The following is a 24,805-nucleotide window of genomic DNA, read 5'->3' as shown; positions in this document are numbered from 1 at the left end:
GACTGCAGCTAAGCCCCCGAGTGGGAGGATTGCTCACCACTCGGTAGGATTTTACAAACTTAGGCGAGTACTGGACTGCAGCTAAGCCCCCGAGTGGGAGGATTGCTCTCCACTCGGTAGGATTTTACAAACTTAGGTGAGTACTGGACTGCAGCTAAGCCCCTGAGTGGGAGGATTTCTCACCACTCAGTAGGATTTTACAAACTTAGGCAAGTACTGGACTGCAGCTAAGCCCCCGAGTGGGAGGATTGCTCTCCACTCGGTAGGATTTTACAAACTTAGGCGAGTACTGGACTACAGCTAAGCCCCCGAGTGGGAGGTTTGCTCGCCACTCGGTAGGATTTTCTTTCGAGCTTAGGCGAAACGGATTCGCAGCTAAGCCTCCCGAGTGAGAGGCTTGCTCATCACTCGGTAGGATTTTCTTTTGAACTTAGGGGAAACGGATTCGCGGCTAAGCCTCCCGAGTGAGAGGCTTGCTCATCACTCGGTAGGATTTTCTTTCGAACTTAGGCGAAACGGATTCGCGGCTGAGCCCACCCACTCGAGGATTTCTGAGGTAAATCAAAACAACAACAATCGTGCGAGAAGACTGAAAAGCTCTTGTCTTTGACGAACAAATTACAAAGGTACTTCTTATTACATTTTATTCGAACGAGTGCTTAAGTATAAAAGGGGCGAAGCAGCTCCGCGTTCCAAGCCCGTGGCTCGTCCTTCTGATGCTCAACGCTGTAAATATGGTATGCTCCATTGTGGAGAACTTTGGTGACGATGAAGGGGCCTTCCCAAGCTGGGGCAAGCTTGTGTGGTTTCTATTGATCCACTCGAAGAACCAGGTCTCCCTCTTGAAAGGTTCGACCCCTCACGTTTCTGGCATGGAATCGACGTAAGTCTTGCTGATAAATGGACGACTGGATCAAGGCCATCTCTCTTTCCTCCTCTAAGAGGTCGACTGAATCTTGTCGGGCCTGCTCTGCTTCCTCTTCGGAGAAGAGCTCGACTCGGGGTGCGTTGTGGAGCAGGTCACTTGGCAGAACAGCTTCGGCTCCATAGACCAAAAAGAAAGGAGTTCGCCCAGTCGATCAATTGGAAGTTGTCCTCAACCCCCAAAGAACTGACGGAAGTTCGTTGACCCAAGCGCCTGCTGCATGTTTGAGATCATGCATCAGTCGGGGTTTCAGTCCTTTGAGAATTAGGCCATTCGCCCTTTCTGCTTGTCCGTTCGACTGCGGGTGAGCGACTGAAGCATAGTCGACTCGTGTGCCTTGAGAAGCGCAGAAAGCTCTAAACTCATCAGAATTGAAGTTCGACCCGTTGTCAGTGATGATGTTGTGTGGAACTCCATATCTGAATGTCAATTCTCTGATAAAACTGACAGCGGTGCTGGCTTCAAGATTCTTGATAGGTTTAGCTTCGATCCATTTGGTAAACTTGTCGACTGCCACGAGCACATGAGTGAAGCCGCTCCTACCAGTTCTTAGTGGCCCAACCATATCCAATCCTCAAACAGCAAAGGACCAGACGAGGGGAATGGTCTTCAGGGCTGACGCTGGCTTGTGAGACATGTCCGAGTAAAACTAGCAGCATTCACATCTGTCGACTATATCTTTCGCCATTTGATTTGCTCATGGCCAATAGAATCCGGCTCGGTATGCTTTAGCCATGATGGCCGAGAGGACGCATGGTGACCACAGGTCCCCGAGTGGATGTCGTTGAGGATTATTCGACCTTCTTCTGGCGTTATGCATCTCTGACCGACTCTAGTCATGCTTTCCCTGAACAGTTGTCCTCTTATCACAGTAAAGGCCTTGGATCGACGGACGATCTGCCGAGCCTCTTCTTCGTCCTCTGGGAGTTCCTTCCTAAGGATGTACGCAATGTATGGCACTGTCCAGTCAGGAGTAATGACCAGAACCTCCATGATTAGGTCGACCACGGCTCGGACCTCGACTTCAGTCGGATCTGTGGCGCTCTTAGGCTGCGGGGGCTCTTCCGTAAAAGGATCTTCTTGAACTGTCGGTGTGTGAATATGTTCCAAAAACACATTGCTGGGAATGGCTTCTCTCTTGGAACCTATCTTTGCCAAGTCATCAGATGCTTGATTTTTCAGACGGGGTATGTGATGGAGCTCTAACCCCTCAAACTTCTTTTCCAACTTCCTCACCGCATTGCAGTAACCAGTCATGGCTGGGCTTCTAACATCCCATTCTTTCATCACTTGATTGACCACCAAATCTGAGTCGTTGTAAACCATAAGGCGACGGACGCCGAGTGAAATGGCCATACGTAACCCATATAGGAGTGCTTCATATTCTGCTTCGTTATTGGAGGAGTCGAAGTGAATCTGGAGGACGTATCTGAGCTTGTCTCCTCAGGGGGGATACCAGTACCACCCCAGCACCAGAACCATTCAGCATTTTGGATCCATCAAAGAACATGGTCCAGTGCTCCGAGTGAACTTGAGTCGGCAGTTGTTTTTCGATCCACTCGGCGAGGAAATCTACCACTGCTTGGGACTTGATAGCTTTCTTTGCCTCAAACTTGATATCTAAGGGAAGGAGTTCAATCGCCCATTTTGCCACTCGACCTGTTGCGTCTCTGTTGTGCAGAATCTCCGACAATGGAGCGTCGCTGACGACTATAACAGAGTGATCAGAGAAATAGTGTGTAACCTTCTTCGTGGTCATGTAAATCCCATAAACAAGCTTCTAATAGTGTGGATATCTCTGCTTTGACGGAGTCAGAACTTCAGAAATATAATAAACCGGGCGCTGAACTTTATAAGCTTTTCCCTCTTCTTCCCGCTCGACCGTAAGTACTGTACTGACGACTTGTCCAGTGGCTGCTATATAAAGTAGTAAAGGTTCTTTGCTGATTGGGGCAGCAAGCACCGGCTGGGTGGAAAGCAGGGCTTTTAGCTCTTCAAATGCTGTATCAGCTTCAGGAGTCCACTCGAACTTATCTGATTTCTTCATCAGTTGGTAAAGAGGCAGTGCCTTTTCACCGAGGCGAGAAATGAATCGACTTAGGGCGGCCAAACAACCAGTAAGCTTCTGGACATCATGCACACGCACAGGGCGTTTCATCCGAAGTATAGCACCCACTTTCTCTGGGTTAGCGTCGATCCCTCGTTCGGAAACGAGAAAACCGAGTAATTTTCTGCCCGGAACTCCAAACGTGCAGTATGGATTAAGCTTGACATCATACCTTCTGAGGTTGGCAAAGGTTTCAGCAAGGTCAGCCAGTAGGTCAGAACCTTTACGTGACTTGACCACAATGTCATCCATGTATGATTCTACGTTCTGACTGATCTGAGTGAGCAGGCACTTCTGAATCATCTGCATGAATGTGGCTCCAGCGTTCTTCAAGCCAAATGGCATAGTGACATAACAGAAGCACCCAAATGGGGTGATGAAAGCTGTTTTTATCTCGTCGGGTCCGTACAGACGGATCTGGTGGTACCCGAAGTAGGCGTCCAAAAAGGACAAACGCTCGCACCCCGCAGTCGAGTCGACTATCTGGTCGATGCGAGGGAGAGGAAAGTGATCTTTCGGGCAGGCCCGATTGATATGTTTGAAGTCGATGCACATGCAAAGTGAGTCGTCCTTCTTTGGGACCATGACAACATTGGCTAACCACTCGGAGTGGTAAATCTCACGGATAGACTCAGCTGCCAAAAGCCGAGCCGCCTCTTCACCAATTGCCTTCCTCTTCTGTAGGCGGACGGTCGAAGATGTTCTTTGACTGGTTTGACTTTTGGGTCGACTCACAAACGATGCTCAACCTGGCATGTCCGAAGGTTTCCATGCAAAGATGTCCCAGTTCTCACGGAGGAACTAGGTGAGCGCTTCTTCCTATTTGGAGTCGAGTGTTGTTGAAATGTGAGTCGGAGCAGCATTGGGATCCGTCGGGTGAATGTGAATCGACTTTGTTTCGCCAAACGACTGGAATGTTGAATCTGTGGTGGGCTTCTTGGCTCACAACAAATCACTCAGATCTGCACTTTTTTGGTATTCTTGCAATTCTACTACGGCCATCTGTGCATCGGCGATCTTTGAGCCCTTCTGGAAGCACTCTTCCGCCTTCTTCCGACTACCAGTGATAGTGATCACCCCTTTGGGACCAGGCATCTTCAATTTGAGGTACATGTAACATGGTCGAGCCATAAAACGTGCATAAGCTGGCCTGCCCAGAATAGCATGATAGGCACTCTAGAAATCCACAACTTCAAATGTCAACTTTTCTTTGCGGTAATTCTTGGAATCACCGAAAACTACGTCGAGAGCAATCTGGCCGAGTGATGCAGCCTTTTTGCCAAGAATGACCCCATGGAAACTCATATTACTTTCATGATAGCCTTTTTGTCTGGACATCAGAATGCCCATTCCTTTCAACGTCTCTGCATACAGTATATTCAGGCCACTGCCACCATCCATCAGAACCTTAGTCAATCGGGTGCCTTCGACTACTGGGTCGACCACCAACACTTGCCTCCCAGGTGTGGCTATGTGCGCTGGGTGATCGGACTGGTCGAATGTAATGGCAGTCTGGGACCACTTCAAATAACTGGGTGTCACCGGAGCGACCATGTTCACTTCTCTTTTGATGACTTTTAATCGACTTTTACTCTCAACGTCAGCGAAAATCATCAGAGTGGAATTCACGTGCGGATAACCATCATCATCCTCTTCCTCATCCTCAACCTTGTCTGCTTCTTTCTCCTTTTCCTTGGGCTGTTTCTCTCGGAATTGTTGGATTAGGAGTCGACACTGCCGAGTGGTATTCTTCGGGTAAATGAAGTTACCCTCTTCATCTTTTTTGGTGTGGATGTGGCATGGCAAATCCAGCACATCATTTCCGTGTTGATATTTTACTTTCTTGGGGTTCCACGGCCCTTTGGGCTTCCCCTTGAACTTTCCTTGAGTCACGGCTAAGGCTTCACCAGGAGCGGCTGGCTCGGCTTTGCGCTTCTGCTTCCGACTGGAGTTTCCTCCTCCGGTTTCATGGGCGACTGTTTTGTGCTTGCCACTCCGGAGTCGGTCTTCTTCTTCACCGTTGGCATACTTGGTGGCAATTCCCATCATCCGAGTCAGAGTCATATCTCCTGTCCGACCGAATTTCAGAGTCAACTCCCGATACTTGACACCTTCTTTAAATGCACAAAATGCCTGATGATCAGACACATTTTCCACCGTGTGGTGCAATGTGATCCATCTCTTGATATAATTGTTGGAAATATGCCCTAGAGGCAATAATAAATTAGTTATTATTATATTTCCTTGTTCATGATAATCATTTATTATCCATGCTAGAATTGTATTGATAGGAAACTCAGATACATGTGTGAATACATAGACAACACCATGTCCCTAGTAAGCCTCTAGTTGACTAGCTCGTTGATCAATAGATGGTTACGGTTTCCTAACCATGGACATTGGATGTCGTTGATAACGGGATCACATCATTAGGAGAATGATGTGATGGACAATACCCAATCTTAAGCCTAGCACAAGATCGTGTAGTTCGTATGCTAAAGCTTTTCTAATGTCAAGTATCATTTCCTTAGACCATGAGATTGTGCAACTCCCGGATACCGTAGGAATGCTTTGGGTGTACCAAACGTCACAACGTAACTGGGTGGCTATAAAGGTGCACTACGGGTATCTCCGAAAGTGTCTGTTGGGTTGGCACGAATCAAGACTGGGATTTGTCACTCCGTGTAACAAAGAGGTATCTCTGGGCCCACTCGGTAGGACATCATCATAATATGCACAATGTGACCAAGGAGTTGATCACGGGATGATGTGTTACGGAACGAGTAAAGAGACTTGCCGGTAACGAGATTGAACAAGGTATCGGGATACCGACGATCAAATCTCGGGCAAGTATCATACCAGTAGACAACGGGAATTGTATACGGGATTGATTGAATCCTTGACATCGTGGTTCATCCCATGAGATTATCGTGGAACATGTAGGAGTCAACATGGGTATCCAGATCCCGCTGTTGGTCATTGACCAGAGAGATGTCTCGGTCATGTCTGCATGATTCCCGAACCCGTAAGGTCTACACACTTAAGGTTCGATGACGCTAGGGTTATAGGGAAAGTATGTATGCGGTTACTGAATGTTGTTCGGAGTCCCGGATGATATCCCGGACGTCACGAGGAGTTCCGAAATGGTCCGGAGGTAAAGATTGATATATAGGAAGTGTGAATTTGGCCACCGGAAGTGTACCGGGACCACCGGAAGGGTTCTGGGGGTCCACCGGGAGGTGCCACCAGCCCCGGAGGCTTTCGTGGGCCAAGAGTGGGAAGGGACCAGCCCCTAGGTGGGCTGGGGCGCCTCCCACCAAGGCCCAAGGCGCCCTCAAGAGGAGAGGGAGCAAACCCTAGGGGCAGATGGGCCCTAAGGCCCACCCTAGGTGCGCCCCCTCTCTCTCCCCCTTGGCCGCCACCCAGATGGGATCTGGGGGCTGCCGCCACCCCTAGGAAGGGAACGTTAGGTGGGGGCGCAGCCCCTCCCCTCCCCCATATATAGTGGAGGTTTTGGGGCTGCCCAACACGCGAGTCTCTCTCTCCCAAGGCGCAGCCCTACCTCTCTCCCTCCTCGTCTCTCATAGTGCTTGGCGAAGCCCTGCAGGAGTACCACGCTCCTCCACCACCACCACGCCATTGTGCTGCTGCTGGACGAAGTCTTCCCCAACCTCTCCCTCTCTCCTTGCTGGATCAAGGCATGGGAGACGTCATCGGGCTGCACGTGTGTTGAACGCGGAGGCGCCGTTATTCGGCGCTTAGATGGGAATCGACCGTGATCTGAATCGCCACGAGTACGACTACCTCATCCGCGTTCTTGCAACGCTTCCGCTTAGCGATCTAAAAGGGTATGTAGATGCACTCCCCTTCCCTTCGTTGCTAGATTACTCCATAGATTGATCTTGGTGATGCGTAGAAAATTTTAAATTTCTGCTACGATCCCCAACAATAATCCCTCAAAGTCTCATTCGGTTTCTGAACGCAACACTGTAATTCGGTCAACCCTGCCCGCCGTTTGCAAGTACCTTCGAATGTTCGGACAAATACTCGGGCAAGATCTTACCAAGTATAAATACTACTGGGTGCTAACTGATTCAGTCATGCTCTAGCCGAGCCCTCCAACATCAGATGAAGGTGTTTCATGGCCACTTCATCATTGCCGCCACCAATCTAGACAGCCACTCGGTAGTCTTCGAGCCAAGTGTTCGGCTTGGACTCACCAGTGAACTTACTGACTCCAGTCGCCAACCTGAAGTTGGGGGGAATAACTGCAGCCCTGATGGCTCTGCTGAAGCACTCCGGGCCTGAGACATGCACCCTGCTGTTGGTTGGTAGATCTCTGTCATGACCTTCTCGGTGAGCCCTGTTTCTGTCGACCAAGACCTGAACGAGAATAGATCTCGCATCAAAGCCTGGTTCTCTGGGGTCGACTGGAATCCCTCGCCCCATACTGTGAGGGCGCCTGTCATCATGTTGCCGAGGCACGTACGATCCACTCCTTGGGGGATGCGTAGGCACTCGACGACGATCATCGCGATCGACTCGGTGATCATATTGCTCACGGTTTCTGTACTGATCTCATCGATCTCCACGTCCCTCACGCCTCGGGGGCGATCTTGGGTTGTGAGCTGACTGAACAGTGTCTGCAACCACAGATCTGCTATGGATCTTATTCCGCGACTGAGATACTGATGTATTCTGCTCTCCTGCCGCATGGAGAAAGGCCCGGATCTGCACCAGACCTCGACCAGCTTCCGACTGGGAAGGTTGGATCGATTCCGCTATTCGGGCTGCAGCTGCGAGATTCTGGATCGGAGTTCGGTATACCTGAGTCGGAGGCGGAAAAAGTTGACGTCGACTGGATTCGAGAGCACGCTGTCGAGCACGCTCGTCGAGTGCGCGCTGGAGATTCTCCAGTCGAGTGCGCTCAGCCATGTTGGCTAGACGTGCCTCCTCCAAGGCCTGGGCCTCGGGGGTTTCTCCAACGATAGGAGTGTGAAGCGCATTCATGTTCCGGCGGCGAAGTTCTTCTCTCCGCTGCGAAGAGAGGGGTCCGGGGCGGTACTCTTCATGAATACGCGACGGATCGCCGGCCCCATCGCCTCCGTCTTCACGGGTGAAGCCAGGAGGACTGCGTGGTCCATTAACCATCAAAACTTCCGCCGCTGGGTCGCTGCTGTCGCACTCGGATGCAGTCTCTATGGAGCCAGTCGACAGATCGAACAGGCCGTAGAGGGTTTCGTCGGGCTCGATTGCCGCGACTTGAGGGGTGGCCGACTAGCGAGCCACCGCATGCTTCACCCACCACTGAAGCCTCGATCGACCGGAACGTTTGCTCCGGCGGGCCGCAGGGAGGGGAAAAGCTACAGGAGCCGACTGATACTGGGTCGACGGCTGCCGCAGGAGGACGCCGCGAACGCACGCGTGAAAGTGTGTTGCTCCACGGGTGGGGAGCGCGTCGACGTCGAGTGGAGCCTCCTGAAGCCAAGCGGAGTCGTCGGCGATAAACACGAGCGCGCCGAGACGGATCTCACGGCCCTCAGCCAAATCTCCGCCTGAAACCATGATGAAGGGGATCGGAAAAATTGCAACCTCTCCAACAATTTGCTAAGACACCTGCCCCACGGTGGGCGCCAACTGTCGTGGTTCTAAGTATGACAGTAGAATGGGGGGTAGGAATGTAGAGGCAAGATCCTAGCTATGGAGGAGTTGTACATGCGAGTTTTACGAGTTCGAGCCCTTCTCGGAGGAAGTAACAGCCCTACGTCTCGGAGCCCGGAGGCGGTCAACTGAATTATATGCCTGTGAGTTACAGGGGGTGTGAACCCTTGTCCCTGAGGAGGGGGTAGCTTATATAGAGTTCGCCGGACCCCTCCCGCCCTCAGTTACAAAGGGTTTAAGGTACATAAAGGTAGAGACGTTACTGGTAACACATGTAATAAAAGTACATAAATGACCATTAAAGCTATGACTTAAATCCCGACCGTTGCAGAGTGAGTGGCTCTTGGTTTTCTGGTAGTCGAGTGGTTGTTCGTATGGTCGATTGTCTTCAAGACTGTCGAGTGGAACATGGCTTTATGGTCGAGTGGACGATGATTTTTCTTCGACTGCTTCTGGTTCTTTAAGAGATGTCCTTGGGGAGGGTATCTGGATCAGATCCATGACCCTACCCTAGATACATAGCTTCATCACCAGGCGCATTTTGTGTTGCTAATAGGGCAAAAACTTTGGAGACTTTTCGGAAAGCAGTCCTTCCGTCCCTACCGACAGAAAAGGAGGGCATCCAAAAAAAATCGATGGTACATAGCAGTTGCATATTAAGGTGGAAAGCCGAGTTTGAACCAACCAAAACATCAAATGTGATAGACTCACTCAATGGGCACAATATAAGATTATTCGATGCCCTTTATAAACCAGCATTGGACAAGAGCCTCGTCTCCTTGTAGAGAAGGGTATATACATCTCCGAATTCAATGCTACATAACTGATATTGATATTCATGGCATCTGATTCGCTTAGCTACACGAACAAATTCTACTACTATTCATGTACAAATGGTAAGAAAAAATCTACCATATGTAAAAATGGTAAAAAAGAATAAAGAGAAAAAAATAAAGAGGGGCATTCCGAGAATTGAACTCGGGACCTCTCGCACCCTAAGCGAGAATCATACCACTAGACCAAATGCCCTTTCATGCTGCCTTTCTCCTAAGTTCTCTTTGTTATTCTCTTTGTTTTGTTTATCTTTTTTGGACTTACTAATTCACAACTAGCTGTTCTTGATCTAGACCAAATGCCCTAGGATGACGACTTTTTCCTAAAGCATTTATTTAGACACATGCGGGGGACAATAATCTGGATCTGAGATCGAGTCAACTCTTAATGAACCAGCTAATTCGATCGATCAACTGAGGTAGCTTTAGGTTGCGCTACACACATGGTCTCATCGATCCCATCAACTACGGCCGGCCTCAGCGAGATGCCGATCGATGGATCGATCCACCGATGGCAGCTAGCAGCATCCAGGACGAATTTGTTTTCGGATACATCGATCAACTCGCGCGTCACGCAGGAGCTTAAACAAGTGGATAAGTTGTGATTAATCAAGTAGAGTAGCGATTTTTTGAATCTGAGACGGCGAATTATATGCTATGTATCCAGACCAGTAGTACTTCCCCTTTCGTTGTTTGTTTGATCTGGCATGCATTGCACGACCGACCCACGCACGACGATTCCATGAACCGCACCCTCGGACATTGTCTGCGTCGTCCGATTCGCCCGTGCCGCCTGCCTAACGGCCTCTCCACTGTCCGATAATGCTCATCACTAACGCGTGGTCAATGGCCCGGCAATGATGAGCGGTCAGTGTTGTTCGCCTCTGTATTACTAGTGAGGTGTGTGCCGGCTCAGTATTTTGGACGTGCTCATAGACGTAGGATGTGTGTGTGTGAGTGTATATGTGTGTATTGTTTTCGCTTCTTACTCACGGTTATTTTCAACGTTAAGCGCCGCCGCCTCCTCCTCCTTCAAGAAAGAAATTTAGGGTACGTGCCTCTCGCCAGCGCCGGCGCAGGTCCGCCTTGTCTCCGGTGGCCCTAGGACCATGGAGGCGCGGTGGATCCTGGCAAGGGCCGGCGGGAGGGCTCCGCTTTTAGTCTTTTTTCAATCTTGATATGGTTTGTGTCCTGCTCAGAAAGACGAGACGGCGGCGACTCCCTGAAGATGGAATAAAGGTCTCCCCGCCTAGTCCCTGTTCCGACGGTGCGTCTAGCATCGTTGGTGGGCTTGTGAAGGTGTGTCTTTGGCAGATCTATTTTTAGTGGATTTGCTCGGATCTCGTCGTTGTTTTTGTCTATGTTCGTGTGTCTTTGGTTTGGATCCTTCCGATCTATATTATTTTTCATCGGCGACGGTTGTTGTTCTGGGGTGCTGGTCCTATGGGGTCTTAGCATGACGACTTCCCGACTGTCTACTACAACAAGTTATGCCCGTCTCCGGGATGGAGGGGCGATGACAGCGGCGCGCCTTCGGCTCGCTTCAGTGCTTATAGTCGTCGCTAGATGGTCTACGGATCTGGATGTAATTTTTATTTCTGGTGTTCATTGTACTGCCATGATTGACGATGAATAGATTGAAAGTTTTCCTGAAAAAAAAGTGTATGTGTGTGTATTCCTGGATGTCTGGCAGTTTCATTGCCGTCCGATAATGCTCATCGCTAGCAAGTGGTCAGTGGCTCAACAATGATGAGGGGCCAATGTTATTCCATTCTATAGTAGCGAGGTGTGTGTTGGCTCGGTATCTTGGACGTGCTCGTAGGAGTAGGATGTGTGTGCATGCGTTTATAGGCGTGAGTGTGTGTGTCTTCTTGGATATCTCGCCGTTTTATTATGAAAGTCATTGCAATCTTTTCATTTGGGTTATATGTTCTTTTGTAGCGCACAAAACATGGCAACTTATGTTGTTTTGTTTATCTCATCTTAGCGTCAAGCACAACTAATCAAACATGGCAACTTTTTAATACATGAAATTGATTCTTTCTTTTTCATGTCTTTTCTGAGCTTGTTGTGTTGTTATCTGGTTGGTGGAAGACATAGAGAAATCATAGTAATATGAGAGTTAGTGTGATAGAATTTTAGCCTGTTCATTTTTTTATTTTTCCTCCTAGCTTTTTTGTTCCTTCCAGCGATGTGTTTTTTGTGCGAGTATTTTTTTTTACTAGTTTGATACAAAATTATGTATTTGTTTGGTCTAACTGATACGAGCAAGGCTTATGTTCGGCCCATTCATTTGCACGGCTTGATGGGCTTAGTGGGATGGCATGTGTAGCATGTGAAGCGTTCGAACACGAACAAACACATCATGTGGAAACCATTAGCGCGTCTATGATATATCTCACTCCTGTGATATAAGGGGGGACGGTCATTGCTATCGCTTCCAATTTAGTAGGTTTAAATGGACGCCAAATTTACAAATAGACACAATTAAGATTGGATTGAAGATCTGCTAGATATTCGATCACGTTCACAGGTACTAAATAAGGCAATCTTCTTGGTACGTGTCACAATAATCTCTTACCATATCATAAAATTATTTCCTAGGCGATCCATCCACTATAAATCCACCCCTCCTTCCTCGCCTAAACCAGCAACTTTCCTTCCCTTCGCTGGTTTTATCCCTTTGCCAGCAATGGCTCGCAAGAAGGTGACTCGCAAGGCGACCCTGTTGGGTAACGTTGCAGAAAACAAAAAAAATTCTACTCGTTTCACCAAGATCATCTAGGAGTTCATCTAGCAACGAGTCATTGGATGCATCTACGTACCTTGTAGATCGCGAGCGGAAGCGTTCAAAGAACGGGGATGATGTAGTCGAACACGACGTGATTCGAATCACCGGAGATCCTAGCACCGAACGGACGACACCTCCGCGTTCAACACACGTACGGAACAGCCACGTCTCCTCCTTCTTGATCCAGCAAGGGAGGGAGGAGAGGTTGAGGGAGATGGCACCAGCAGCAGCACGACGGCGTGGTGTTGATGGAGCTGCAGTACTCCGGCAGAGCTTCGCTAAGCAATAAGGAGATGGAGGAGGTGTTGGGGAGGAAGAAGGAGGCAACCAAAGGCCAAGGACTCAAGGTATGAAGTCCCTCCTCTCCCCCACTATATATAGGGGTGCCAAGGGGGGGTGGCCGGCCCTAGGAGATCCAATCTCCTAGGGGGTGCGGCGGCCAAGGGGGGTTTCCCTCCCCCCCAAGGCACCTAGGAGGTGCCTTACCCTCCTAGGACTCTTGCCCCCTTGAACCCTAGGCGCATGGGCCTATGTGGGGCTGGTGCCCTTGGCCCAAGCAGGCCAAGGCGCACCCCCTACAGCCCATGTGGCCCCCGGGGATGGGTGGCCCCACCCGGTGGGCCCCCGGGACCCCTCCGGTGGTCCCGGTACAATACCGATAACCCCGAAACTTGTCCCGATGCTCGAAACAGGACTTTCCATATATAAATCTTTACCTCCGGACCATTCCGGAACTCCTCGTGATGTCCGGGATCTCATCTGGGACTCCGAACAACATTCGGGTTACTGCATATACATATCCCTACAACCCTAGCGTAACTGAACCTTAAGTGTGTAGACCCTACGGGTTCGGGAGACATGTAGACATGACCGAGATCGCTCTCCGGTCAATAACCAACAGCGGGATCTGGATACCCATGTTGGCTCCCACATGCTCCACGATGATCTCATCGGATGAACCACGATGTCGAGGATTTAATCAACCCCGTATGCAATTCCCTTTGTCAATCGATATGTTACTTGCCCGAGATTCGATCGTCGGTATCCCAATACCTCGTTCAATCTTGTTACCGGCAAGTCACTTTACTCGTACCGTAATGCATGATCCCGTGACCAAACACTTGGTCACTTTGAGCTCATTATGATGATGCATTACTTGAGTGGGCCCAGTGATATCTCTCCGTCATACGGAGTGACAAATCCCAGTCTCGATCCATATAAAACAATAGATACTTTCGGAGATACCTGTAGTGCACCTTTATAGTCACCCAGTTACGTTGTGACGTTTGATACACCCAAAGCACTCCTACGGTATCCAGGAGTTATACGATCTCATGGTCGTAGGAAGAGATACTTTGACATTGCAAAAACTCTAGCAAACGAACTATACGATCTTGTGCTATGTTTAGGATTGGGTCTTGTCCATCACATCATTATCCTAATGATGTGATCCCGTTATCAATGACATCTAATGTCCATAGCCAGGAAACCATGACTATCTATTGATCAACGAGCTAGTCAACTAGAGGCTTACTAGGGACATGTTGGTGTCTGTTATTCACACATGTATTACGATTTCCAGATAACACAATTATAGCACGAATAAAGACAATTATCATGAACAAAGAAATATAATAATAATGCTTTTATTATTGCCTCTAGGGCATATTTCCAACAGTCTCTCACTTGCACTAGAGTCAATAATCTAGTTACATTGTGATGAATCGAACACCCATGGAATTCTGGTGTTGATCATGTTTTGCTCTTGGGAGAGGTTTAGTCAACGGATCTGCTACATTCAGGTCCGTATGTACTTTACAAATCTCTATGTCTCCATCTTGAACATTTTCACGGATGGAGTTAAAGCGACGCTTGATGTGCCTTGTCTTCTTGTGAAACCTGGGCTCCTTGGCAAGTGCAATAGCTCCAGTGTTGTCACAGAAGAACTTGATCGGCCCCGACGCATTGGGTATGACTCCTAGGTCGGTGATGAACTCCTTCACCCATATTGCTTCATGTGCTGCCTCCGAGGCTGCCATGTACTCCGCTTCACATGTAGATCCCGCCACGACGCTCTGCTTGCAACTGCACCAGCTTACTGCCCCACCATTCAAAATATACACGTATCCGGTTTGTGACTTAGAGTCATCCAGATCTGTGTCGAAGCCAGCGTCGACGTAACCTTTTACGACGAGCTCTTCGTCACCTCCATAAACGAGAAACATTTCCTTAGTCCTTTTCAGGTACTTCAGGATATTCTTGACCGCTGTCCAGTGTTCCTTGCCGGGATTACTTTGGTACCTTCCTACCAAACTTACGGCAAGGTTTACATCAGGTCTAGTACACAGCATGGCATACATAATAGAACCTATGGCTGAGGCATAGGGGATGACACTCATCTCTTCTATCTCTGCTGCCGTGGTCGGACATTGAGCTGAGCTCAATTTCACACCTTGCAAAAACAGGCAAGAACCCTTTCTTGGACTGATCCATTTTGAACTTCTTCAAAATCTTATCAAGATATGTGCTTTGTGAAAGACCTATGAGGCGTCTTGATCTATCCCTATAGATCTTGATGCCTAATATATAAGCAGCTTCTCCAAGGTCCTTCATTGAAAAACTCTTATTCAAGTAGGCCTTAATGCTGTCCAAAAGTTCTATATCATTTCCCATCAAAAGTATGTCATCTACATATAGTATGAGAAATGCTATAGAGCTCCCACTCACTTTTTTGTAAACACAGGCTTCTCCATAAGTCTGTGTAAACCCAAACGCTTTGATCATCTCATCAAAACGAATGTTCCAACTCCGAGATGCTTGCACCAGCCCATAAATCGAGCGTTGGAGCTTGCACACCTTGTCAGCATTTTTAGGATCGACAAAACCTTCCGGCTGTATCATATACAATTCTTCCTTAAGGAAACCATTAAGGAATGCCGTCTTGACGTCCATTTGCCAAATTTCATAATCATAAAATGCGGCAATTGCTAACATGATTCGGACGGACTTCAGCTTCGCTACCGGTGAGAAAGTCTCATCGTAGTCAACCCCTTGAACTTGTCGATAACCCTTAGCGACAAGCCGAGCTTTATAGATGGTCACATTACCATCCGCGTCTGTCTTCTTCTTAAAGATCCATTTATTTTCTATGGCTCGCCGTTCTACGGGCAAGTCAGTCAAAGTCCATACTTCGTTTTCATACATGGATCCTATCTCGGATTTCATGGCTTCTAGCCATTTGTCGGAATCCGGACCCGCCATCGCTTCTTCATAGTTCGAAGGTTCACCGTTGTCTAACAACATGATTTCCAAGACAGGGTTGTCGTACCACTCTGGTGCGGAACGTGTCCTCGTGGACCTTCGAATTTCAGTAGGAGCTTGATCAGAAGTATCTTGATCATTATCATTAACTTCCTCTCTAGTCGGTGCAGGCACCTCAGGAACATTTTCTTGAGTCGCGCCATTTTCCGGTTCAAGAGGTAATACTTCATCAAGCTCTACTTTCCTCCCACTTACTTCTTTCGAGAGAAACTCTTTCTCCAGAAAGGACCCATTCTTGGCAACAAAGATCTTGCCTTCGGATCTGAGGTAGAAGATATACCCAACAGTTTCTTTAGGGTATCCTATGAAGACGCATTTTTCCGATTTGGGTTCGAGCTTTTCAGGTTGAAGTTTCCTGACATAAGCATCGCATCCCCAAACTTTTAGAAACGACAGCTTAGGTTTCTTCCCAAACCATAATTCATACGGTGTCGTCTCAACGGATTTCGACGGGGCCCTATTTAAAGTGAATGCGGCAGTCTCTAAAGCATAGCCCCAAAAAGATAGTGGTAAATCGGCAAGAGACATCATAGATCGCACCATATCTAATAGAGTGCGATTACGACGTTCGGACACACCATTACGCTGAGGTGTTCCAGGTGGCGTGAGTTGTGAAACTATTCCACATTTTCTTAAGTGTGTACCAAACTCGTGACTCAAGTATTCTCCTCCACGATCTGATCGTAGAAACTTGATTTTCCTGTCACGTTGATTCTCAACTTCACTCTGAAATTCCTTGAACTTTTCAAAGGTCTCAGACTTGTGTTTCATTAAGTAGACATACCCATATCTACTCAAGTCATCAGTGAGGGTGAGAACATAACGATAGCCACCGCGAGCCTCAACACTCATTGGACCGCACACATCAGTATGTATGATTTCCAATAAGTTGGTTGCTCTCTCCATTGTTCCTGAGAATGGAGTCTTGGTCATTTTACCCATGAGGCATGGTTCGCACGTGTCAAATGATTCGTAATCAAGAGACTCTAAAAGTCCATCAGCATGGAGCTTCTTCATGCGTTTGACAACTATGTGACCGAGGCGGCAGTGCCACAAGTATGTGGGACTATCACTATCAATCTTACATCTTTTGGTACTTACACTATGAATATGTGTAGCATTACGCTCGAGATTCATAAAAATAAACCATTCACCATCGGAGCATGACCATAAAACATATCTCTCATATAAATAGAACAACCATTATTCTCGGATTTAAATGAGTAGCCATCTCGAATTAAACGAGATCCTGATACAATGTTCATGCTCAAACTTGGCACAAAATAACAATTATTGAGGTTCAAAACTAATCCCGTAGGTAAATGTAGAGGTAGCGTGCCGACGGCGATCACATCGACCTTGGAACCATTCCCGACGCGCATCGTCACCTCGTCCTTCGCCAGTCTCCGTTTATTCCGCAGCTCCTGTTGTGTGTTACAAATATGAGCAACGGCACCGGTATCAAATACCCAGGAGTTACTACGATTACTGGTAAGGTACACATCAATTACATGTATATCAAATATACCTTTGGTTTTGCCGGCCTTCTTGTCCGCTAAGTATTTGGGGCAGTTCCGCTTCCAGTGACCACTTTCCTTGCAATAAAAACACTCAGTCTCGGGCTTGGGTCCATTCTTTGGCTTCTTCCCGGCAGCTTGCTTGCTGGGCGCGGCAACTACCTTGCCGTCCTTCTTGAAGTTCTTTTTACCCTTGCCCTTCTTGAACTTAGTGGTTTTATTGACCATCAACACTTGATGTTCCTTTCTGACTTCTACCTCTACTGATTTCAGCATAGCAAATACTTCAGGAATGGTCTTTTCCATCCCCTGCATATTGAAGTTCATCACAAAGCTCTTGTAGCTCGGTGGAAGCGACTGGAGGATTCTGTCAATGACCGCATCATCCGGGAGATTAACTCCCAGCTGAGTCAAGCGGTTATGCAACCCAGACATAGTGAGTATGTGCTCACTGACAGAACTGTTTTCCTCCATCTTACAGCTGAAGAATTTGTCGGAGACTTCATATCTCTCGACCCGGGCATGAGCTTGGAAAACCATTTTCAGCTCTTCGAACATCTCATATGCTCCATGTCTCTCAAAACGCTTTTGGAGCCCCGGCTCTAGGCTGTAAAGCATGCCGCACTGAACGAGGGAGTAGTCATCGGAACGTGCCTGCCAAGCGTTCATAATGTCTTGTTCCGCAGGGAGAACGGGTGCGTCACCAAGCGGTGCTTGTAGGACATAATCTTTCTTGGCAGCTATGAGGATGATCCTCAGGTTCCGGACCCAGTCCGTATAGTTGCTGCCATCGTCTTTCAGTTTGGTTTTCTCTAGGAACGCGTTGAAGTTGAGGACTACGTTGGCCATTTGATCTACAAGACATATTGTAAAAATTTAGACTAAGTTCATGATAATTAAGTTCATCTAATCAAATTATAATGAACTCCCACTCAGATTTGACATCCCTTTGGTCATCTAAGTGTTACACGATCCGAGTCGACTAGGCCGTGTCCGATCATCACGTGAGACGGACTAGTCATCGTCGGTGAACATTCTCATGTAGATCGTATCTTCCATACGACTCGTGTTCGACCTTTCGGTTTCCGTGTTCCGAGGCCATGTCTGTACATGCTAGGCTCGTCAAGTTAACCCTAAGTGTTTTCGCTGTGTAAAACTGTCTTACACCCGTTGTATGTGAACGTAAGAATCTATCACACCCGATCATCACGTGGTGCTTCGAAACGACGAACTGTAGCAACGGTGCACAGTTAGGGGAGAACACTTCTTGAAATTTTGTAAGGGATCATCTTATTTACTACCGTCGTTCTAAGTAAACAAGATGCATAAAACATAATAAACATCACATGCAATTATATAAAGTAGTGACATGATATGGCCAATATCATATAGCTCCTTTGATCTTCATCTTCGGGGCTCCATGATCATCTTGTCACCGGCATGACACCATGATCTCCATCATCATGATCTCCATCATCGTGTCTTCATGAAGTTGTCACGCCAACGACTACTTCTACTTCTATGACTAACGCGTTTAGTAATAAAGTAAAGTAGTTTACATGGCGTTCTTTAATGACACGCAGGTCATACAAAAAAAATAAAGACAACTCCTATGGCTCCTGCCGGTTGTCATACTCATCGACATGCAAGTCGTGATTCCTATTACAATAGCATGAACATCTCATACATGACATATAGATCATTCATCATTCATCACAACTTTGGCCATATCATATCACAAAGCACTTGCTGCAAAAACAAGTTAGACGTCCTCTAATTGTTGTTTGCAAGTTTTACGTGGCTGAAGTAGGGTTCTAGCAAGAACGTTTTCTTACCTACGTGAAACCACAACGTGATTTGTCAACTTCTATTTACCCTTCATAAGGACCCTTTTCATCGAATCCGCTTCAACTAAAGTAGGAGAGACAGACACCCGCCAGCCACCTTATGCAACTTGTGCATGTTAGTCGGTGGAACCGGTCTCACGTAAGCGTACGTGTAAGGTTGGTCCGGGCCGCTTCATCCCACAATACCGCTGAAGCAAGATAAGACTAGTAGCGGCAAGAAAGTTGACAAATCTACGCCCACAACCAATTGTGTTCTACTCGTGCAAGAAGAACTACGCATAGACCTAGCTCATGATGCCACTGTTGGGTAACGTTGCAGAAAACAAAAAATTTTCTACTCGTTTCACCAAGATCATCTAGGAGTTCATCTAGCAACGAGTCATTGGATGCATCTACGTACCTTGTAGATCGCGAGCGGAAGCGTTCAAAGAACGGGGATGATGTAGTCGAACACGAGTGATTCGAATCACCGGAGATCCTAGCACCGAACGGACGGCACCTCCGCGTTCAACACACGTACGGAACAGTCACGTCTCCTCCTTCTTGATCCAGCAAGGGAGGGAGGAGAGGTTGAGGGAGATGGCACCAGCAGCAGCACGACGGCGTGGTGTTGATGGAGCTGCAGTACTCCGGCAGAGCTTCGCTAAGCAATAAGGAGATGGAGGAGGTGTTGGGGAGGAAGAAGGAGGCAACCAAAGGCCAAGGACTCAAGGTATGAAGTCCCTCCTCTCCCCCACTATATATAGGGGTGCCAAGGGGGGGTGGCCGGCCCTAGGAGATCCAATCTCCTAGGGGGTGCGGCGGCCAAGGGGGGTTTCCCTCCCCCCCAAGGCACCTAGGAGGTGCCTTACCCTCCTAGGACTCTTGCCCCCTTGAACCCTAGGCGCATGGGCCTATGTGGGGCTGGTGCCCTTGGCCCAAGCAGGCCAAGGCGCACCCCCTACAGCCCATGTGGCCCCCGGGGATGGGTGGCCCCACCCGGTGGGCCCCCGGGACCCCTCCGGTGGTCCCGGTACAATACCGATAACCCCGAAACTTGTCCCGATGCCCGAAACAGGACTTTCCATATATAAATCTTTACCTCCGGACCATTCCGGAACTCCTCGTGACGTCCGGGATCTCATCTGGGACTCCGAACAACATTCGGGTTACTGCATATACATATCCCTACAACCCTAGCGTAACTGAACCTTAAGTGTGTAGACCCTACGGGTTCGGGAGACATGTAGACATGATCGAGATCGCTCTCCGGTCAATAACCAACAGCGGGATCTGGATACCCATGTTGGCTCCCACATGCTCCACGATGATCTCATCGGATGAACCACGATGTCGAGGATTTAATCAACCCCGTATGCAATTCCCTTTGTCAATCGATATGTTACTTGCCCGAGATTCGATCGTCGGTATCCCAATACCTCGTTCAATCTTGTTACCGGCAAGTCACTTTACTCGTACCGTAATGCATGATCCCGTGACCAAACACTTGGTCACTTTGAGCTCATTATGATGATGCATTACTTGAGTGGGCCCAGTGATATCTCTCCGTCATACGGAGTGACAAATCCCAGTCTCGATCCATATAAAACAATAGATACTTTCGGAGATACCTGTAGTGCACCTTTATAGTCACCCAGTTACGTTGTGACGTTTGATACACCCAAAGCACTCCTACGGTATCCAGGAGTTATACGATCTCATGGTCGAAGGAAGAGATACTTTGACATTGCAAAAACTCTAGCAAACGAACTATACGATCTTGTGCTATGTTTAGGATTGGGTCTTGTCCATCACATCATTATCCTAATGATGTGATCCCGTTATCAATGACATTTAATGTCCATAGCCAGGAAACCATGACTATCTATTGATCAACGAGCTAGTCAACTAGAGGCTTACTAGGGACATGTTGGTGTCTGTTATTCACACATGTATTACGATTTCCAGATAACACAATTATAGCACGAATAAAGACAATTATCATGAACAAAGAAATATAATAATGATGCTTTTATTATTGCCTCTAGGGCATATTTCCAACAGACCCTCCAGTACATCACCCATGACACGACTCGGCGCAATAGATTCAAGAAGCGCCTCAAGGGCCTGATGAAGAAGGCGGACGAATTATCCGTCCTGTGTGATTGCAAGACCTGCGTACTGGTGTACGACGAGGACAAGGCGGCGCCGGAGGTGTTCCCTTCCCACGCCGAGGCGGTGGATATACTGAATCAATTCAAAAGCATGCCGGAGCTGGGGCAGTGCAAGGAGGTGATGAACCAGAAGGGCTTCATCAACAAGCGCATTGACAAGCTCCAGGAGCAGGTCGACAAGACCCGCCGCGAGTGCGAGGACGGCGAGATCAGGTCCCTCCTTCACAAAACCATGCATGGCGACCTCTCGGGCCTCATTGGCCTCAACATCGAGGAGCTCACCAAAGTTGGCTACAAGGTGGACGTGCTTCTCAAGAGCATTAGCAAACGTATGGCAAAAATCCATTCCCAGGCGCCGGCACCGGCTCCATGCGTCGCCACCGGCATCATAGACATGGGGTCTCACGCGTTGTATCCGGCACCACCCCAGCAGGAGAGCCAGCTTGACATGGTAAGGTCCGGAGTGGACCTCAACACCCTGGTCTACGGTGGCTACACCGGCGCCAACTTCTCTAGCAATGATATGATGATGCAGATGTAGTCCTTTGATACGGGGTTCGGTTCGAGTCCTTTCCCTCCCATGTAAGCCAGGAGGCCAGCTACATGCGTCGATCTCATTTCATTTTTTATTTGGTTTTGGTGGTTAGGATGAGACATTCAGTAAATTTCTTGAAATTGGTATATCCATCTATGTGCATCGTTGTATTCATGCATCATGTTCTTTGAGCCAAATCATAATTAACCCCGATGTAATCGTTGAAATTGTTATTCAGTTGATCTCTACCCTAGATTGTTTGTTTGATATTTGTTGTTTAGTTGGTCGTAAATCTTGAGTTGCACCTTTTTTTGTGTCAACACCGTGTTTTCTCGGGCATAGTTGCACCAGCTACATGCTAGACAATTGCTTGATTGCTCAACCTTGGCCGTGTTTTGGGAGATCTAATGTCGAGGCCTTTAATTTCATGCTATTTTCGGTGTATGCTTTTTTGGGATGGAAACGAGTTGAAGATTCGTTCTCCTAGGGCCAGCTAAATGTGATGGATGATTAATATTTACCTGGATAAATATTTGTAAATTAATTACCTTTTGTGACTTAATTACATCGTGTCAGCTCGCCACACGCAAATATCAGAAATAGCGATGCTCTACATTGTGCTCTCCTTAGTTGTAGTCACGTTGATTTTTTAGAGCGTCCTCCTTTGTGCTCTCCTTAATTGGAGTCATGGTCTCTGTTCTTCAAATGGTCCTTCATTCTTCAGACCCACAACAGGACAACATTTGCTCGTCAAGAGGACATCGTGGCTGATCCAAGGTGACAAGGAGACATGAAGACATGCTCCTCAATGACATCGACGAATGCATGGCGCAAATTCATTCCCAGGCGCCGCCGCCATCTCCATGCATCACCAACGGCCACATAGACACGGGTCTCCCACGCTCTATGTGGCACCATCTTAGCAGCAGGAGGTCATCTTGACATGGTGAGCTTCGGAGGGGACCTCGACACCCTCGTCATAGTGGCTGCGTTGTGCCAGCTTCTCTGGCAGCTATATGATGATGCAGATGTAGTCCTTCGATTTGGGGTTTGGTTCGAGCTCTTTTCTCCTATGTAAGCCAGGAGGCCAACTACGTGCGTCAATCTTGTCTCATTTTTATTTAGCTTTGGTGGGTAAGATGAGACATTCAGTTAATTTCTTGAAATTGTTATATTTGTCCAGCTGCGTCGTTGTATTCATCATGCTCTTTGAGCCAAGTCATTTTCAATTCTAATGCAGTCATTCAGTTGATCTCTTACCTATGTGGTTTGTTTGATTTTTTGTAAATCTTAAGTCGCACCTTTTTTTTGCCGGCATCGTGTTTTCTCGAGCATACTTGCACCACTACATGCTAGACAATTGCTTGATTGCTGATATGGATGAAAGAAGGTACCTAGGTTGTGTATCCGGAGATCTAATGTCGGAGGCTTTAATTTTTGGTATTTTTGGTGAAATTTTTTGGGATAGAAACGAGTTGAAGATCCATTCTCTCGGAGCCAGCTAAATCTGATGGATGATTAATGTTTGCCTGGATAAATATTTGTGAATAAACACCTTTTGTGACTTAATTATATGATGACAGCTCGCCACACACAAACATTAGAACTATCGATGCACTCTGTTGTGCTATCCTTAGTTGGAGTCATATTATCTATTTTTCAAAATGTCCTTTGTTGTTCAGACTCACAGCAGGACCACATTTTCTTCATCATGTGCGTCTGTGGTCATCTTGCTCGTCAAGACGACATCGTGGCGGCGTGGCCAAGGATTTGAGGAGACATGGAGGACTCGCTCGCCTTCATGCTGGTGGTAGCCGAAATTCTAACTCGGTCAGGAGTTTCTCGGCACCTCTGGTTCCCATCAGTCCTCATCATCTCCCTGATGTGACCTCCTTCAGCATGTAAGTTTGAGATTATGAGCTATTTCCATGATGTGTTGTGGTGTGAACAAGGTTATTTTTTTATCTCAAGATTTCCATAACAGACCGGTTACCGGATTTTCCGCATCTTCCTGATAAAAAGAGTTACCATTCTAATTTTTCTAAATTTGAACATCGAAAAAGGGTCAAATAACATCCATATGTTACTTCTAACTTGTAGCATCCCATGGTGTCGTGTTATTGATCCTTCATGTGTGTGTCATGGTCCTGTTATCGAATCCCATCCACCTCATGTTTCCTGCGCTTAGCGCTCTCCGCCCATCTCTCTCTCTCTCTCTCTCTCTCTCTCTCTCTCTGGAGTATGGGCCCTTCGTGGTTTAAAAAGGGGGGAAACTAGGTACATGATAGAATTTGAACCGGTGACCTGTGTGAAGAGACGAGCTGCACTAAAACTAGGTACATAAAGAATTTGAACCGGTAACCCGTGTGAAGAGACGAGCTGCACTGACAGCATGACCAGGCGCATTTTTTGCAGCTAATAGGGCCACAAATGAATGCGGAATTTGTTTGAACTTTTGAAACGGTGAATATCACAATTTTCAAGATTTTTTGGAAACGGCTCTTTCGGTCCCTACCGACAGAAAAGAAGGGTATCGGAATAAAAAAAACCTTGGGTGGTACATAGCAGTTGCATATTGAGTGGAAAGCCAAGGTTTAACCAAAACCAGAACGTCAAATGTGAACGTCAAATATGGTAGATCTTTTTTGTGATAGTCTCACTCAATCGACACCCTATAAGATTATTTGATGTCCTTTTCTATTTGTCCATCTTGCTCTCAAACAACTACTGCTTATGTCGATCTGTTGTGATTCGTAGATGTAGAGCAGGAGATGTCTACATCGTGTTGGTGTTTTAACTCGGTTGGAAGTGAAAGTGTGACTTGGTGAGACAATGATGAGGTATGTATAGTTGAGAGGAAAAGGCTCTTTAAAAAGGGAATTTTGTGTGGGATCGAGCCTGAAAGACCGATCCCAGTCATATATCCATGTCGATGTGTGTGGTGTACGTGTTGCTCTTAAGAAAGAGACAGACTGTGAGCCGATTATCTTCATAGTAGATACACTCCTTTTTTTTAGAACCAGTAGGTACACTAACTTGAATAGATATTTTGCGGTCATTGGCCTTTTCATTAAAAAATATAAAGTAAAGAATATTAAGATTTGTTTTCTAAGTG

General features: G+C 47.5%; 1 non-coding gene and 1 pseudogene across 1 annotated transcript; one reads left to right on the top strand and one right to left on the bottom strand.

Moving 5' to 3' along the window:
* LOC123153952 (agamous-like MADS-box protein AGL5) overlaps positions 1-23,464 on the top strand; it is a 26,559-nt pseudogene extending 3,095 nt beyond the window's left edge.
* TRNAP-AGG (transfer RNA proline (anticodon AGG)) lies at positions 9,651-9,722 on the bottom strand. Its single transcript has one exon. It is a non-coding gene; the product is annotated as a tRNA-Pro (tRNA).
* Positions 23,465-24,805: the final 1,341 nt, after the last annotated feature.

This window comes from Triticum aestivum, chromosome 7A, assembly GCF_018294505.1.
Source record: "Triticum aestivum cultivar Chinese Spring chromosome 7A, IWGSC CS RefSeq v2.1, whole genome shotgun sequence".
NCBI classification, from domain to species: domain Eukaryota; kingdom Viridiplantae; phylum Streptophyta; class Magnoliopsida; order Poales; family Poaceae; genus Triticum; species Triticum aestivum.
Note: the sequence above shows the minus strand (reverse complement) of the source record. Positions and strands in the feature narration are given on the sequence as shown.